The sequence below is a fragment of the Lycorma delicatula genome, chromosome 12, assembly GCF_047948215.1.
Source record: "Lycorma delicatula isolate Av1 chromosome 12, ASM4794821v1, whole genome shotgun sequence".
NCBI classification, from domain to species: domain Eukaryota; kingdom Metazoa; phylum Arthropoda; class Insecta; order Hemiptera; family Fulgoridae; genus Lycorma; species Lycorma delicatula.
The window spans coordinates 1,632,046-1,649,149 of NC_134466.1; the positions used below are offsets into that span (position 1 = coordinate 1,632,046).

Genomic DNA, 17,104 nt, shown 5'->3' on the forward strand with positions numbered 1-17,104 from the left:
GTCACTTGGTACAAGCTTTGCTTATAAAACATCTCAGTCAAACATCTGTAAGGTTAAGCAGTTTGCCATAAACTGACTCCCCATGTTTTTAACATTCCTCTACTTGTTTTATATTGCTTGACGGTTTTTACAAGATTTCATGGTAGTAACAACAATTATGGTTTCTATTCAAAGCACAAAGCTAATAAGAAATAACACCATCCTGCTCTGGAAGATGATTACCATGATATTTTTAATGATTGTTATTTTTTAATTACAAACACCGAGATAAATATATTAAAATAAACAAAAGCATGAAGAATAATTAATTTATTGCAGAATGAATTATGTGACAACTACTACTCTTAACATCCTGATATTAGGACCCATTAATCAGTTTTCTTTTACACTTTCCTTATAATACCTATAGCATTAGTCAAAAATAATTATAATAGTACACACAAGATGATTCATGTAGTGTTACCAGAACTTTCTGAGCTCATTGTACAAGCAAAAATAATAAAAAGAATTCATGAAATAAAACCATTCTGAAATTGTAGAACAAAAATTAAGAGGTAAATTTGATGGTTTCTTATGGGTTTTGACCTGAAAAGTTGAGTAAAACTGGTTCCAGAGCAATATCTCCAGTAGTTTTCAAAATATCTGATGTAAAACAAAAAACTTTGTTGTCTAAAAACAAGGTTTTTACATTTGTAATACAAAAAAATTTGTTAAATGACTAATAAATGTGCGTAATTTATTATCATAACTTGTCGGAAACCTAATTCTGTGAAAAATTAGTGTAGAATAGCACAATAAAAAACAAATATAAATTCAAGAAATTTTATTTAAATTCACTTATTATATGAAAACCTTGAAATGTTATCAACTACAGAAATTGAACTTAACATCCATTTGTTAGAATGTTAAAATAATAAAAATGCAACCGATACATTTAATAAAATTTACAGTACATTTTCAAAAAATCTTTCCTTCTATTTCAATATATTTGGCTGCATGCTTTCAGATTACTAGCGTTGCTCTCTGCAACTCTGCACATCTTTCCTATATTTGGGTAGTGGCATCTATAATACTAGCAACCAAATTCTTCACACATATGAACTATTCTCTTGGACACAATACTTTTCATACAACCTCAAACACAAAAATCAGTGTTAGATCAATTGATCTTGGTAGCCAGGAGTGTGGCCTGCCACAGTCAATCCATCACTCCGTAAATTGATCATTTAAGTATGCAGACACAGCACAAGAGAAGTGGGGAGGCGCATAATCAAGCTGTAAGTATATGTATGAAAAGATGTTTCTGGAACAGCAGAGGCGTTGTTCTATAAGAAATTTCATGTAAATGGTGAAATTTAGACATCCTGGGAGAATGGTCCTATTAGCCGATTGTAAACTAGAACACGTCACAAATGAGGCTAAATTGGTGTTGGAAATTAAGTTCTACTGTCATGTGTGGGTAGACTTCTGCCCAAGTGTGTTCATCGCAATGATTACTGATGCCATCCTGAGTAAATTGATACCTCATCAGTAAATAAAATGAAACTATGCAATTCGCAGTTCATATTCAGCTAGTTGCAATATTGCAAATGAAGAAATCTCGGTTTAAAATTTTGTACTCTCTGATTACAGTACAGATTCAGCTTGTTGTTATGAAGTGTCTCTATACCGTAGACTGGAAAACTCTGATCCACTGGGACAGGCGTTGAATAGCCTTGATGATTTCATCAGTATCGGCAGAATGGCCAAGGTCAGTACTTATTCAGACTCGGTGCACGTTATTAAAAGCTTACTTAAGAAGTACTTTAAAATTTAAAGGTTTTTCAATCAGTTCGCACTCGGTTTTGTACAGTTCATACAGCTCCTGTCGAAAGCACTTGGCTCCTGATAATTCAGCAGCTCTGTACACACTATACAAGCCGGCTCCACACCCTATATTCAGGCAGTCTTCTTCCAGCCTTCTTCTATCAATCTTCATGGACTTAATGTACAAATTACAAAATATAATATAATATACAGAGTGGTCCAAAAGTAGCAGTACAGCTTATTATTTCAGAAGTTGTAAAGAAAATTAAACATTTGGATACACCAACGTAAACTAGGTATGAGGGCCCAACTTTGGGGCATAACACGACAATGACCATCATTTTGAATCGCCGTCCATCTATTTAAATGGGAAGGGGGTCATCAGGTCATGTGGTATATCAAAACAGATTGAAATTTTACCAGGAATTCATTTCTGCAATCAGATTTCACATAACTAATATGGTTTAGGAGTTATTGGCACGCAAAATATTGAAAATCTTATTCTTTTGCAGGTGAAATATGATGGCTTTGTCACAGGATGAGCGAATTGAGGTGATCCTGATGCCCGGTGAACAAAGAAGTCAAGTCGTTGCAGCAGATTTCAACAGGTGCCACCCAGAGAGACCACCGATTTCGCATGACACTGTTGCAATTCAAGGAAACTGGAAATGTGTCCAACAGGTGACGTAGTGATCATCCCAAATCTTCCACTGATGAGAATCTTGATGATGGTCTTGGCTGCCTTTGCAAAGAGTCCACAATGCAGTACTCGATGTCTTGCAAGTGAAATTGGTGTTAGTCGTTCCTCCATTCTGTGTATTCTTCATAGCAACAAACAGCACCCATTTAAGATGCAAATGCTGCAAAAGCTTTCTGAGGATGACCCAGACAGACGTGTCAAGTTGTCTTTACATGGGCATTATGTCAATATCAGGATAACTGTACATCCCCACAGAGTATCCTATTTAGTGTTAAGGCAATGTTTTATGTCAGTGGCGAGGTGAACCGGCAGAATCACCGATATTGGTGTGATGAAAATCCCCAGTGGACTGACCCATCCAATGTTGTTGGAGATGTTAAAATAATGATGTGGTGTGAGGTATGGGGTGCCCGTGTGGTTGGACCAATCTTCATTGACGGAACTCTTAATTCCGAGCAGTACTTGGACATGTTGAGAGACACTGTCTTTCCTTCCTTTTTAAATGAAGATGGAACATTCTCTTCATTATTTCAACAAGATGGTGAAAGTGTGGTATTTAGCCACACTTTGGGCTAAATAATCGTCAGTGGCTCGATGTCCAGTTGCCTGGGCAATGGATTGGTCGGCGTGGCCCAGTTGAATGGCCACCAAGATCACCCGACCTTATACTTATAGACTTTTATTTGTGCGGGCACTTGAAGCAACTTGTTTACACAAAGAAGATTTGTGATGTTCACAATCTGCAACAAAGTACGCTGTGCTGCACAGAAATCACACCAGAAGTGCCTGTGCAAGTGTCTGCTGACTGGATTAAGTGACTGGAGTTATGCATTCAACAAAGCAATCAACATATTTAACACATCATGTAGCCCTCAAGTGTCAATTTTGGATGCCAATAACTCCTACACCGTAACAGCTATGTGAAATCTGATTGCAGAAATGAATTCTGTTTTATGAATATCTGTTTTGTTACATGACGTGACCCCCTTCCCATTTAAATAAATGGACAGCGATTTAAAATTCTGGCCATTGTTGTTATGCCCCTATGGTGGGCCGCCTTCATACCTAATTTACATTGGTGTATCCAAATGTTTCATTTTCTTTGCAACTTCTGAAATAATAAGCTGCACTGCAACTTTTAGACCACCTGTATATTCTTTAAAAATGTATAATTTATGGAATCATTAAAAGCATTTATACACTTATATATAATCTTGTATTATTCATTCAAATATTAAAGGATCATATCTAATTATGGAATGAAAAATGTCTGCATTTATTATTTGAACCAGTGGTAAATTTTACATAGAGCAATTACCTAACCAAGGTACTACATCAAGGTAGATATTATCTCGAAGGAACTAATGCTGGGAAGTGTACCCTTTTCTTGTAGAATGTTCCACTAATTGTTTTAGGATTTGCAACTTTGTGACCAGGAAAATCATCTTTGATATTCTGCAGCAGCACCAATAGTTGCATTTTCATCACACATTCCCAAGGTTGGTGTACTCCTCACTTGTAAATAACAAGGGCATTGCTACAATTAACACACACATGCACGCATTTAGATTAATTATACTATACTGGCAACAATTCACTGCAGTAATGCAGAACATGAAATACACTTATAACATGCATTGCTGGCCAGTTAATTTCTCTGTTACAAACTTCAAAATCATAAACTGTTATATTTTCAATTTGACCATGAATTTGAGGAAGATACAAGTACATAAACTTTAGTGGCTGAATAATAGTACTGGTTTTTTATTTTATTTTTCTCTTTTTAATAGTACACCATTTTTTGTATCATTGTATTTAGTAGAAAAGCAAAAATGCTTTGTGCATGTAATCCCTTCACTTGATATGATAAGTGTTCATAATAAAATCAAATTTCTTGAAGCTCTCTATTGTTTTTTATTGGGCTATTTTTCATCAATTTTCTCCTCTACAAGTTTTGATAATAAATTTTATGCATTTATTAGTCAAAATTTTTATATTAAAAAAAAAAACCTGTTTTTAGAGAACAAATTTTTCTGTTTTATGTCGAAGAATATGGAAACTACTGTAGATATGGTTCTGGAACCAGTTTTATTCAATTTGTCAAGTCAAAAAACATAAGCTTACCCCTTAATTTGTATCTGTATAATTTCAGTATGGTTTTTTTTCACTCTTTGCCCAGGAATCAGGGCAAAATATTTCACTGGTCGTAATTCACTAATAAAGTTTTCTGAACCCATACTTATTACATTTCACTTTTATTATTTTTGCTTGTAGAATGAGCTCAGAAAGTACTGGTAAACTTGGTGAATCACTCTGTATAATTACCGATAAGAAACTTTATTATTAAACAGAATTCGTATCAAAATTCTGGCTACAGCAAGATTTTGATATCAAAACCAATCTAGACCATAATTTTTTGCTTGATATCACCACATAAGCTTGAAGCTTGTGCATGGGATGTAGAAATGAAATTTTGTAGTATAAAAAAAATCATATCATGCATGATTGAGATTTGAACCCAGGACCTCAAAATGAAAGACCAAGATGCCATTCCACTACAGACTGGCTGGCTAATTCATTCAAAATTTTTACATTCTTCAACGATTTTATTATCTTTACATGTTTAAATTACTTTTTTTTTATGTACTAATAATTACAAATCACTTTTTTTTAATCTTGCTGCTCCAGAATGAGGGCAAATTATTTGGGTATGTGTATATATATCCCTGCAATTTCGGAAAAAAGCAGTTGTTTGCTTTTTTCAAACAAAGGAACAACGATTACTAAAGTAATTTACTACTAAAATTTTCTAACAGCAAGCAGTAAAGTGGGTCCAGCATTTTTGTTACTTCAGTTATCTATAAAAACTGATTCAGTGAATTTGCCTTTAGCTGTAAGCACTTTATGTTACTTCACACCCATCAATTTCCAAGATACTTCTACAAAAAAAAATTTCTACTGAGATAAGTTGCAGCAGCAACTTTTAGAGTATTCTCGAAATAGAATTACTACTCCAGAAAACTGAAACAGCTACTATGAAGAGCTAGATTCTTTGTTTTCATTTATGATGGTATTTTTGGGAGAAAACCATTTCAAATGTTGCAAAATTACCAGGTTGTAAAGATAAATTTTTTTTACATAGAATGCTTTTTTTAAAATCATAATTGTTTGACATTAGTGCAGCGTTATATTAAATAAACGTAATTGAAATTACGTTTAGTGTTACTAGTGTTCGAATTAATTTTAAAGATCTTTGTTTAACTAAATGAACACAAACAATTAAAATCACGCATGCTGTTCTTACATGTAATAAATATTACCTTTCAAAACCCGATTTGAACAGCTACATTGCAAACCAGTGGTAGCAGCACAACATTCAGAAGTCCCAGCATCAGTCTCTAAAGAAACCGAGTTCCACCACTTAGTCATAACTTCAATCTATTAAATTCTGCAACGTTTCTGCTAGAAATTAACTCGTGGTATTATTTTTCCAGTCGCTTCTCCATTTGTGCAAACAGTTGGGTGGCTGCATCCTATCTAGATTACAACTGATCTGGTCAACAATTTTGAGAGTTTTAAGATATGTCTCACAGAAATATTTGCACTAGTTCTCTCTCTATTACCTCCCGCATTCAAATACTGTTTGGGAGGATTAGATAGTGTAGAGGGCTCTTGAATTATAGAATTTATTAAATACCACATAATTTAAACACGTGTATAGAATTTTAACCACAGTGAGCAAAAAATATTTTTTTTCATTGCTAATTCTCTTTGTTAAAATTTGTTTTTATTATATTCCAACATTTAAAAAAATGTTTGTTACTACATCACTCAATTTTTTTTCTTTTGTGTAAAACAAAAAGTTTTTACAGATTTTGTGACTGGATTCTGTTTTTATAAAACAATTACAAGAAACTGAGCTGTCCGAGTGTTCTCATCATAACCATAATTTTATTTTTTTTTTTTACCCTAAGAGTGCTATGCTGTCATATAACTGTATAACTGTGCTATGCTGTCATATACGGTTAAATCTTTATATAACGAAATCAAGAATCCCAGGAAAAATTTGTTAAATAGAGGTTTACATTAGAGGTAATAAGAATTCAATCTAATTTTTTTATGAATGTTTTATCCCGTTTTATAATGAATTAAAATTTAATACAGTTTTTCTTAATAGCGATATACAAAAAAAATGTAAGTGTATTTTTTATGTTGTGCATTACATATTAATTATACATCCTGTATAAAATGTAGCATTGCAAAAATCCACAATGCGGATTTAAAAGATTGACGGTTGAAGATACAAGAGTTTGCAAAAAATCAGTAGACCGTACTCGCATCTTACACGAGCATTTGGATATAGATAGCTATCGGCACAATGGGTGCCGCGTTTTTAACGGTTGATCAGAAACGCAGACAAATGAACATTTCTCAACAGTGTTTGGACATGTTCAACCGTAACTCGACTGAATTTTTGCAATGTTTCATTACTGCTGATGAAAAGCAGATTCATTATTACTGCCCTGAGACAAAGCAACAGTCTAAACAGTGGGTCGAAACCGATGGAAGGCTCCAAAGTAGGCAAAAAGTATTGGACCTGCGGGAAAGTCATGGCCACTGTTTTTTGGGATGTTCATGGTGTAATATCATTGACTACTTAGAAAAAGAAAAAAAACAATCACCGGAGAATATTATGCGATTGAAGGAGGCCATTAAAAGACCAAACGTTCACATTTAGGCGAGAAAAAAGTGCTTTTTTACCTTGACAATGAACCTGCGCACACATTTTCTGTTGTTGCTGCTAAAATTCACAAACTGCGCTTTGAATTGCTTCCACATGCACCATATTTAACTCAGAGTGATTATTTCCTGTTCCTGAATTTGAAGAAATGGCTTGGTGGGTGAAGATTTGCATCAAATGACAAAGTCATAGCCAAGACAGATGCCTAGTTTGCAGAGCTTGAGAAATTGTATTTTACTGAAGGAATAAATAAGCTGGAAAAACGATGGACTAAATTTATTACTTTAAAAGGACTATGTTGAAAAATAAAAAAAATTTGGTAAGAAATTTTGTTTTCTTCCTTAGGTTGCAAACATTCTGAGCGGCCCTCATATGTATGCACTGAACAATAGAGGAAGTATGTGTTAAATGTTTTCTGAGTATTTTTTTTTGTTATGTCTATGTACTGTAGACAAACGAATAAAAGTTTGCACAATAATATTAGTGCTCTGGATTAGTTGATGGATTTCAGGAAATTCTGCTACTTTAATATGTAAGCAGACAGTAACTGCAGAACACATATTTAAATTTCTGTTACGGTTTTATTTTTAATGGCTTATAAGAGAATCTTGGAAATTTTTGCTTTACCATTTCAGTAAAAATAACTTGTCATTCTTGACTGTTTTCAAGAATACTTTGTGTTTGTATAGATTTATAATTTCAGTGCAGAAATTAAAAGAATAACTATCTTAATAAACTCACAGAGATGTCCAAAATATTAAATTTAGTGTCACTGTTAAAAAACATTTCATAAAAGTTACTCATGTTACTACATACTGTATCATGTTAATATGTAGTATGTCACCATTTTGTTATGTAGAGGTATGAATACGTTAAAGAGGTAAATTTATACTTAGTCTTATTAAAATGTCACAGTACAGAAAAACAATTTGTAAAATCAAAGTTCGTTATATATATATAGTTATATATAGAATGTATTTCAAGTTTTATCCTTAGGTAGTAAATCAGTTTTGGTGGGCTCCCCCTCCCCTCAAAATTAACACAGCTTGATAAGGTAATCAGGTTCAAGAATGCCAAGACATGTATGCCTAGAGGTTTTTGGTTTTACATTTCTCAAAAAAAAATTTGAGTTGCCAGTACCGCCTGATAATGTCATATCCCTAATTTGTAATTCCTTTTAGTTTAAAGTGGTGTTAAACAAAACAGATTCGTATGTTATTTTCCAAGGCCCCCTTTCTTATGTTTGATATATTTTGTATCTTAAAAATAATTAGGGTGTGTTAGGCCTCCCACTCACCAGTGATTTGATTCTAAGTCAATTATTTTGTTCTCATTTTACCTTACACCTTAAATGATCAATTCCTATAATTGTTTTCATTAGATTCACTCCATTGATGCAAAAACAGTTTTGTAGTGCAACCTCAAGATAAGAGTGCAATTCAGATTAGCTATGGTTCTATGAATTTTGAGACAAGTGAACTGAAAAGGTTCCTATACTTTTTCACAAGGATGATTTCCACTAAGTACCAAACAAATATTTGCAGGTACTATGCTCCTTGCAGAAATCATACCACCCTAATTTCTAATCGGTTTTGATCATGGTGACAAGAACAATGTAATTTAATTTAATTTGTTCCATTATGCATCTATTTTTAAACATAAGTATTACAGAGGGTTGCACCACCTAATGGTTATGAACTAATTGAGATTTTCATCTTCCCCTTTCATGCAGTGGATTGAGTGATGTATTAAGATTATTTCTCAAGGTTCTTGTGCATTAAATAATAATTTTGTAAAGCAAAATTCCAACATGACCAGTGGTTCCAGTGGACAAATCCAACAGAAGTCTTCCAATTTTTCATTCTCAAAGCCTCCTTCTATGTTCATAAGAAACCCTTACTTGATGAATTTATGATCAGCGAGTATTTATATTTGACACCTTTTCTTATTTTATAGATTTATCCTGATGCTTAACAACAAATTGGCAAGTGAAAATTATTTGATGTTTTTTTGTAGCATCTTCATATTATTTTTTAAAACAATTTTACTTAATTTATAGCATCATTATTGTTTTAACTGCAGTAGAACATTGCTCAGTCAAGTTTATATAAACAGAGCATACCTTGGATTATTGGATTACTAAACGCTCAGGTAATACAGTTTGGCCCCATTAATTCTGGTTTAAAAATAGATCTATGCTTAACATTTCCACAACTTATACTTATATTTTTAAATATTCTATTAGGCCAATAAAATAGCATTTTTAAGAAAATCATATATATATATATATATATATACAGTTAATAGAGTATGACATTTAAAGTGAATATTTGAAAGTAAGAGTAAAAATTACTCTAAATAAAAGTAACAGAAATTTATTATTTTACATTAAATAACTTTATAAATCATTTTAAACGTTGAAAGAAGTCCTTTTACAACGTAGTTCTGTTATTATTCCATGCTTCTTTGCTGTAACATTACGCAGCCACCATAGTGTCAATGTCAAAAGAGGTTTTGATGACTTTCTCGCTCAGTTTCTTGTTGATGTTTAGCTAAAATATTATCCCATTTTTCAACTGTCATTCATTGGTTTTGACAGCTTCCCAAAATTCTGCAGTTATTAAAGTATATCTTTTACATTTAAAACATTGAAAAGAGCATGAATATTCCCACTAACTAACTTAATTTTATCTGAAAAATTATCCAACATCATGAATGATTTATATAGCAGATTATCTTCACATATTCAAAAAAAAGACCTTCATAAAACCATTTTGTAAATCCATTCGTACACTTTTTCTTTAGTATACTTCACAGGAAGGGAGTTAATGTTTTTAAACACTCTCAGGTGTTAGGCTTCATCAATGAGAACAAACTTATTAAACCCCAATTTATTTGAACAGTAAGTGTTCAGTAAGTGTTCAGTAACAGTAAGTGTTATTTGAACAGTAAGTGTGATGGTTAAACCTCTTTTTGCTTCACTGTAGCCAAGAGCTAACTTTTCTTCTCTATATATATATATATATATATATATATATATATATATATATGCAGGATGTCCCTGCCTATGGAAATATGGAGAAACTTTCAGGAAATGTTCTACTGGGGAAAATATTAGAAAAAAATTCATATAAACATAGCTAGATTTCACCCTGATTTCAGCTCTACATCTGTGCTAAATAAGATTGATTTTTCATTAATACTAAAATAAAATAAATTTTTAGAGCAATGTTTAATGAAATTAAAAATGAATAGTAATTGTGTAATAAACATTTTAATATTTTATTTTTGGAACAATAAATATATTAACAATAAATTATTATATAACAATAAATATATTAAAGCATACATGATATTCAATTATCAGTACAATTAATTTTTAAGGTCACCACACCAACCATCTCAACAAAAGTAAAATAAACAGAAAGACTCTTATAATTAAATCTTAAATAAATATAACCAGTAATACATATTACATATCTTTATCAAATTCATGCAAAAATAGCATTATTAACAAACTTCATAACTAATATTTTTGTTAAGTCCAATCATGTTTATGTATTATAGTAAAAATATCACAATTACGATGGTTTTTTTTCAAGATCCGATTGGTCACGACATTAAAACCACAATGAAAATAAAAAAAAATTTTATTTGTAACAAGTACTTACACAGTTAAGCTATTTCTCTATATAGTCTCAAGCTTCTTCACTGGAGGAGTCCTGGATGACTCGGATTTTCTCCTTGTAATCCGTTACCACAACTAGACCCCTGCTGGTCTCTTAAGGCCCTTTTGGCTGTCACAAAGGGCAGCCTGTAAGTACTTCTTGACGTCGACATTTGTCTTGATGGAACCCTCTAGCTTGTTGACAAACAACACCTCGGGCTTCTTGGCCTGGCTGGCCTCCCTTTTACCACAGACGACCTCAACATAGCGCCGGGCTGTTCTGGGGCAGGAATTGGCTTCTGAAGCACTTTGACCTCCTTAGGCTTGGAGGCCAAGGTCTCGTACCCCTCTAGCACAGCAGAGAGGGCCTCTTTAATTTTCGCTAATTGAGGAAGAATTTTCTTCCTTGCACCTGAGCCCACGCTACCGGGGAGCTCCAGAAACTCAATGAGTTTCTGGAAGTCGCCCAGGGGTGCCTTGATCAACGGACAGAACTGCCGGGTCTGTCCTTCGCTTTCTTAAAAGCTCAACTACAGGATTGGGTTTAACCTGGGTGGGTGTCCCTGTATCAATGTCGGAAACCTTGTCCTCCGACAAAGTCGAAGGAACAGGCTCCGGCTTCCTCTTCCACCCAGACTTCTTTACTACAACTTGGAATACTGCTTCTTGCATGGCTGAAGATTCCCTGACCTGACTAGCCATGACTAACGCTATTCTCGCTGTCTTCCTCCTAGGTAAACTTTGGGCAAGCCCACAGTTGTGACGACTGCCCACAGCAAGTACGGGCAGCTGGGGACCTAAGATATTCCCCTGTCTCTCTTTGTACCTCTTAGCAGCTTCTGGATCAGTTATAAAATAACCACGGATTATGTCCCTCGTTCTGATAAGAACACAAGTAGGACTAGCAGGAAGAATTCCCTTACTCGTTAAAGGGGGCATACAACCAGAAGTCATTGCCACCTCTTTGCTGTAAAATATTTCACAGTGGTATGTATGTATATATATATATACCACTGTGAAATATTTTTGTTCTTATGTTATAATAATGTAAGAAGTGTTACACTTTGCAACTGTGGATAATTTTTAAATTAAAAGTAATTGATTTTGAGCCGGTACAGGTACAAAATTTATATTGAAATATTCCAATACAGAAATGTTTATGTACTTAATGCAAATGAAAATTATTAAATAATTAAAAATTTTTTAATAGCAAAATTTAAATAAGTTAAAAGTTAAGTAATTTAGATAAAGACATAATTATAACTAATTAATTACTATTCACTTTCTAAATACCTGTAGGTATGCTTTCAGAAGATCTTTTCAGAACCGTAACTAACATATGTTTTTATAGTGTAGTAGATGGAAATCATTTTCAAATGGCTGAAGACCCCATTCAATATGAGGATAAATGGTGTGCACATAATCCGTGTTGTGTTTGTTCATTTCATTTGTTGTTTTTATTTACTGATTTCTTTAGCAAATTATAAAGAAATATACTAAATTAATAAGCATGCCAAAAAAGTATATAAAAAGTAAATAGATAAGTAAAATAAAAGTATTTGATCACATACTTATAGAGTTTTCTAATTAAGATAAGTGTTATGTAAGTGATACCACAGTGGTATTACCTACGTAGCACTAAGTGATATTATATAAAACTTATCTTAAAGAACAGCTTCACAGTTCTGCAATGATAATGATATATCTAGATATTTAGAAATATTTATAAGTTAATTTATTAAATTAAACCAATTATAAATTCATTTTATCATGCTGATATAAATGATACTGTTATGCTAATTTATATTTTTAGATTCAGAAGAAATATTTGTAGGTTGTAAATGTTTCTTAACCTTCACAAAACAAGCTGAGAAACAAAAAACAATAATTATAATTTACGGCTACAAAATATAATATAATTTAAGTTCTAATCGCAAATTGAATATTATTATATGATTTTTAATGCTAATAATATTTCTATAACATCTAATTTACCTAAAAACATATGCAGCATATTAATTCTTAAAATATAATTAAGGTAAAAATCAAAACTAATGAGAATTTATTTTAAATATCTTCAATTATTTACTTATTCTATTCACAAATTATTTTTTACAACATTTATTATTAAGTATTTATTATTATAAATTATAACATAAATAATTTAGTTCAATTAAACTATTTACCTAAAAATGTATCGCTTCATAAACACAATTAAATAAAATACATCTTTTAGATACAGTAGTTTCATTTAAAAATTGTTTATTTTTAGTGTTTAAAAATCTGTTTATAATGAGAAATTGCATAACTATATTATAATAATTATACAAATTATAGCACAATTTCTTATATATATGTATGTTAGTAGTTAAAAATATAAGTATGCTTTGTTTTTCTGAATTCAAGATACATACATTTATTTACAAAAGAATATTACATTAGTGTAATTAGTATGATGCATGTATTGGATATTTTGTTTACATATATATATATATATAAAACACCTATGGACGGCTTAACATAGCTTAATTAAAAAAGCACCTTTTTTGTTTCTTTATATGCTTAATTAAAATTTTATGATAAATATGTTTAATGATATAACTTAGACTTATTATTTTTTTAAATTTATTAGTACTATGTTAACAATTATAAATTGTTTTATATATAACTTGCATTTTTTATTTATTACATGTGAATAGAGCTTTTGTTGCATTTAAAAATATATATATATATTTTTAATTTATCGTTCTATATCATCTATTTTTAAATTTCTTATTGGTCATACGCAAGTATTGAGTGATTAATATTGTGTATTTCAGTGTATTCATTGCAAAGTAGATAAATGAAATCTTTCCTGATCACAGTTATTCTAACAATTCAAAACTTTTCTATTTTATTTTAAAAAACTGTCCATACATAAAGCTAGAATAAGAAAAGTTGTCAGTAATTATTAAAGTCTAATACTTAGCTAATAAAGAAGATTTAATAATAGTAGGAGCAAAGTAGCCTATTTAACAAACATTTTTTAATATGCTCAAGGTACTTCAATGTGGGAATAGATTAAATTAAAAGAGGTGGATAAATTAAAAAAAAAATCAAATAATTATTATTTTGGGTAAAGGTTCTAGAATATGAGATTAAGTAGTTTAAGAAAATAGATAAACATAAGTAAAGGAAGCAAGTGACAATGAAAAATAGACATGAGTGAAGGTTCACTATTAGGAAAATATTGGCTTGCAAGATATGCAGACTTAACCGATAAATAACTAAAGGCTAAATCAATATTCATTATTGTCATTGTTAAAAACTGAGAAGAATATTTTATACACAAATAAAGCATATGGTAGACTGATAATGTAGACATTAAAATCCAGTTTAAATAATACAGCTCAAATGTTCTGGTATGATAGAAATAGTTTCCTAAGTATGAATGCATTGGATATACAAGTTTAAATGTCTCTTAAACAATAATTTTAATTTTATCAACAATTTAATTAAATTAATATCATATTATTATTGTTATTAAGCGTATAATATTATATAGTGTCTAGATGTTACAAATCTACTCAAAAAAACTTATTCATTTCAACATTTTTCAAATTTATATTTCTTATGTGAATCTTATTTCACTGGCATTCTTTACAAATATATTTTAACTGCAACATGTTGTTTTTGGTAAAGTTAGTATTTTTTTTAAAAATCTCGTACTGTTTAAGAGTTGTAATATTACAAACTGTGTGAAAAATCTGCATATTGTGTTTTGTGTTTAATGTCTTTGTATGTATCCAATTTTATGAGGTAATTTGAAAACCTGATTTTGCTGTTGGGAATAGAGCTTGTATATATATGTTCTTTTATTTGTGAGTGAATGTTTGTCGATGAACTACGCATGTAATTGGACGTGTAGAAAGAAGTATGTACATACCGTATACCACAAAATTTTCAAAAACAAAATAATGAAAATCATAACTCTGATCAAATAACAGAGGAATGAGTGAAAAGTCATTACTTTTCAGCCATTTGCATTTTGTTTCAGAGCAGTGCATGCTCTGTCAAATGTTTTCAATGTAGACATTGCATCTACACTTCCCTACTACTAAATTTTCACTCTTGTTGAATTGTGTGCACTTGTTCTTTATAAGTAGCCATTGCCACAGAGTCATGTGCACCTGCTATGTCAATATATTTAAATAATCTACAGTTAGCATGAGCTAATAAAACCAACAGGAAAAGGATTTCATTTATTTGTGAAACATGTCATCATTATATTATGTATAATTTATAAGAGATGAACAGTGTCAGTACAATATATAATATTATATATTAGCTGAAAGTCAAAAGGTGTTACAGTGTGTACGTATGTGTGTGTGTTATTATGTTGAACAGTTATTTTTATAAAATGAAAATGTGTAAATAGTGAAACATAAAGACTTTTTTAACTATTGTTTTGTAACTAAAAACTATTGTTTTTTAACTATTGGTCCTTGTATAAATTTGGTTAATTTATATTCTTCAGCTTAGTATAACATTATGATAGACCTACAAAAAGTAACAGTTACCCTGAAATCGCAAGGAGTTTGTTTTCAATATGTTTTCAATAGTAAGTTTGTTTCATTGTTTTCAATAGTAAGTATCATGGGAGATTCAACTGGGTAAAAAAACAGGTTCTATCTGCAAGCTGGCGAGACAGTAATTGTTGGAACAGCTGCCTCCTTGGTGAAGTTTGACAATCTGATAACTTCACCTGCAGAATTTAAAAACTCCAAAACAAGTTCAACCCCTATTCTGAGTTGCTCAAAAAAAAACCCACCTGTTGTGACAATGTTGAAAAGTTATATGTAGTGCTGCAGGTCAGATAGAGAAATTATGTATCATTATCATGCCCATGTGCCCAAGAAGTTTCTAATATGCCTGCCTAGTAGTAAACATATATCATAGCTATAGTACAGATATTTAACATTAAAAGCTGCTATTGAAATTTACTAATAACAGCAACATTACCCATAAACAAAGACAGTGGTAACAAATTGTCACTTGCGTATATTAAAAAAGACCAATTCTCAATTGGAAAATCCTCATTAAAAAAAGAACAATAAAAATGAATGAAAATATCCCAAAATTTTGAAAATATTTTTCTTTGATAGATTTAGCTAATTAATTAACAAAGTGTTTTACTGTTTTTAAATAAAATTAATAAATGACACTTTTTTTTCAAAGAACTGTACATTTGATAATTCTTAATTCTTCTCTTATAAATCATTTTACAGTTTTCAATGTAAACTTTAATTAATATTTTACTTTTAATTAATATTAACTAGGAAAATATATTTAAAATTTCTTCATCAATCTACTTTACAATAAATCAATAATTAAGGTTATAAATCATAATTTAAGATTTTGACTATTCTTATACCATAATATTATTTATTAAATATATTAATACATTTTCTTACATTTACAAGATTATTTTTTTAGTTTGTAACCTTAATTTGTAATAATAAAAGTTGTACAATTGATGATTATATAGTATTCTTAATAATAATATATTTCTCATAGTTACAGTATATACACAAACATTATTGTATATTTTATATTTATTCATATGTTAAGTATTGCATTATAAAGCTTTAAAGATATTTGTATTATACTGTGAAAATATTGGTGTTTCACGTTAACATAGTGACTTTGTAAATTTAGGTAAACAAACTCATCTTACTTACAGGTTTTTTTTTACAATTATGAATATTTAAATATAATAATAATTAATACCTACTATTAATAACATTTTTATAAATCATATTCTCTTAAAAATATAGTACAGATTGATAAAATATTTATAGTTAATATTATTATTTTTTTTTATACTTAGAACTTTGGTAGAACTGACAAGTCTATATTGATTGGTATTTTATGAGTAATACATAAAAAGTTAAATTAAAATTTATATTTACATAAAAATATACAATTTGTTGTTGTAATGAACAAAATAGTGATGTACAAAAAATCACATGAATTAGTACAGTAATAAAAATGAGTAATCAAAAACCAGTAAGAGAAATGCATTTGAAAATGTGTAAAAGAATAACCTCTTTAAGTTAACTAAATAAATAGCAGTGTATGTGTGTTAGGCAACATATATAGAACATACATTATATAGTATACATTTGGAGTGTTGCTTTATATTGAAGTG

The 17,104-nt window shown here is 30.5% G+C and overlaps 1 protein-coding gene across 1 annotated transcript in view; it reads left to right on the top strand.

The window, feature by feature from the left end:
- The window catches only part of LOC142332962 (uncharacterized), a 386,939-nt gene that overhangs the window by 90,779 nt on the left and 279,056 nt on the right, over positions 1-17,104 (top strand). The window lies entirely within an intron of this gene.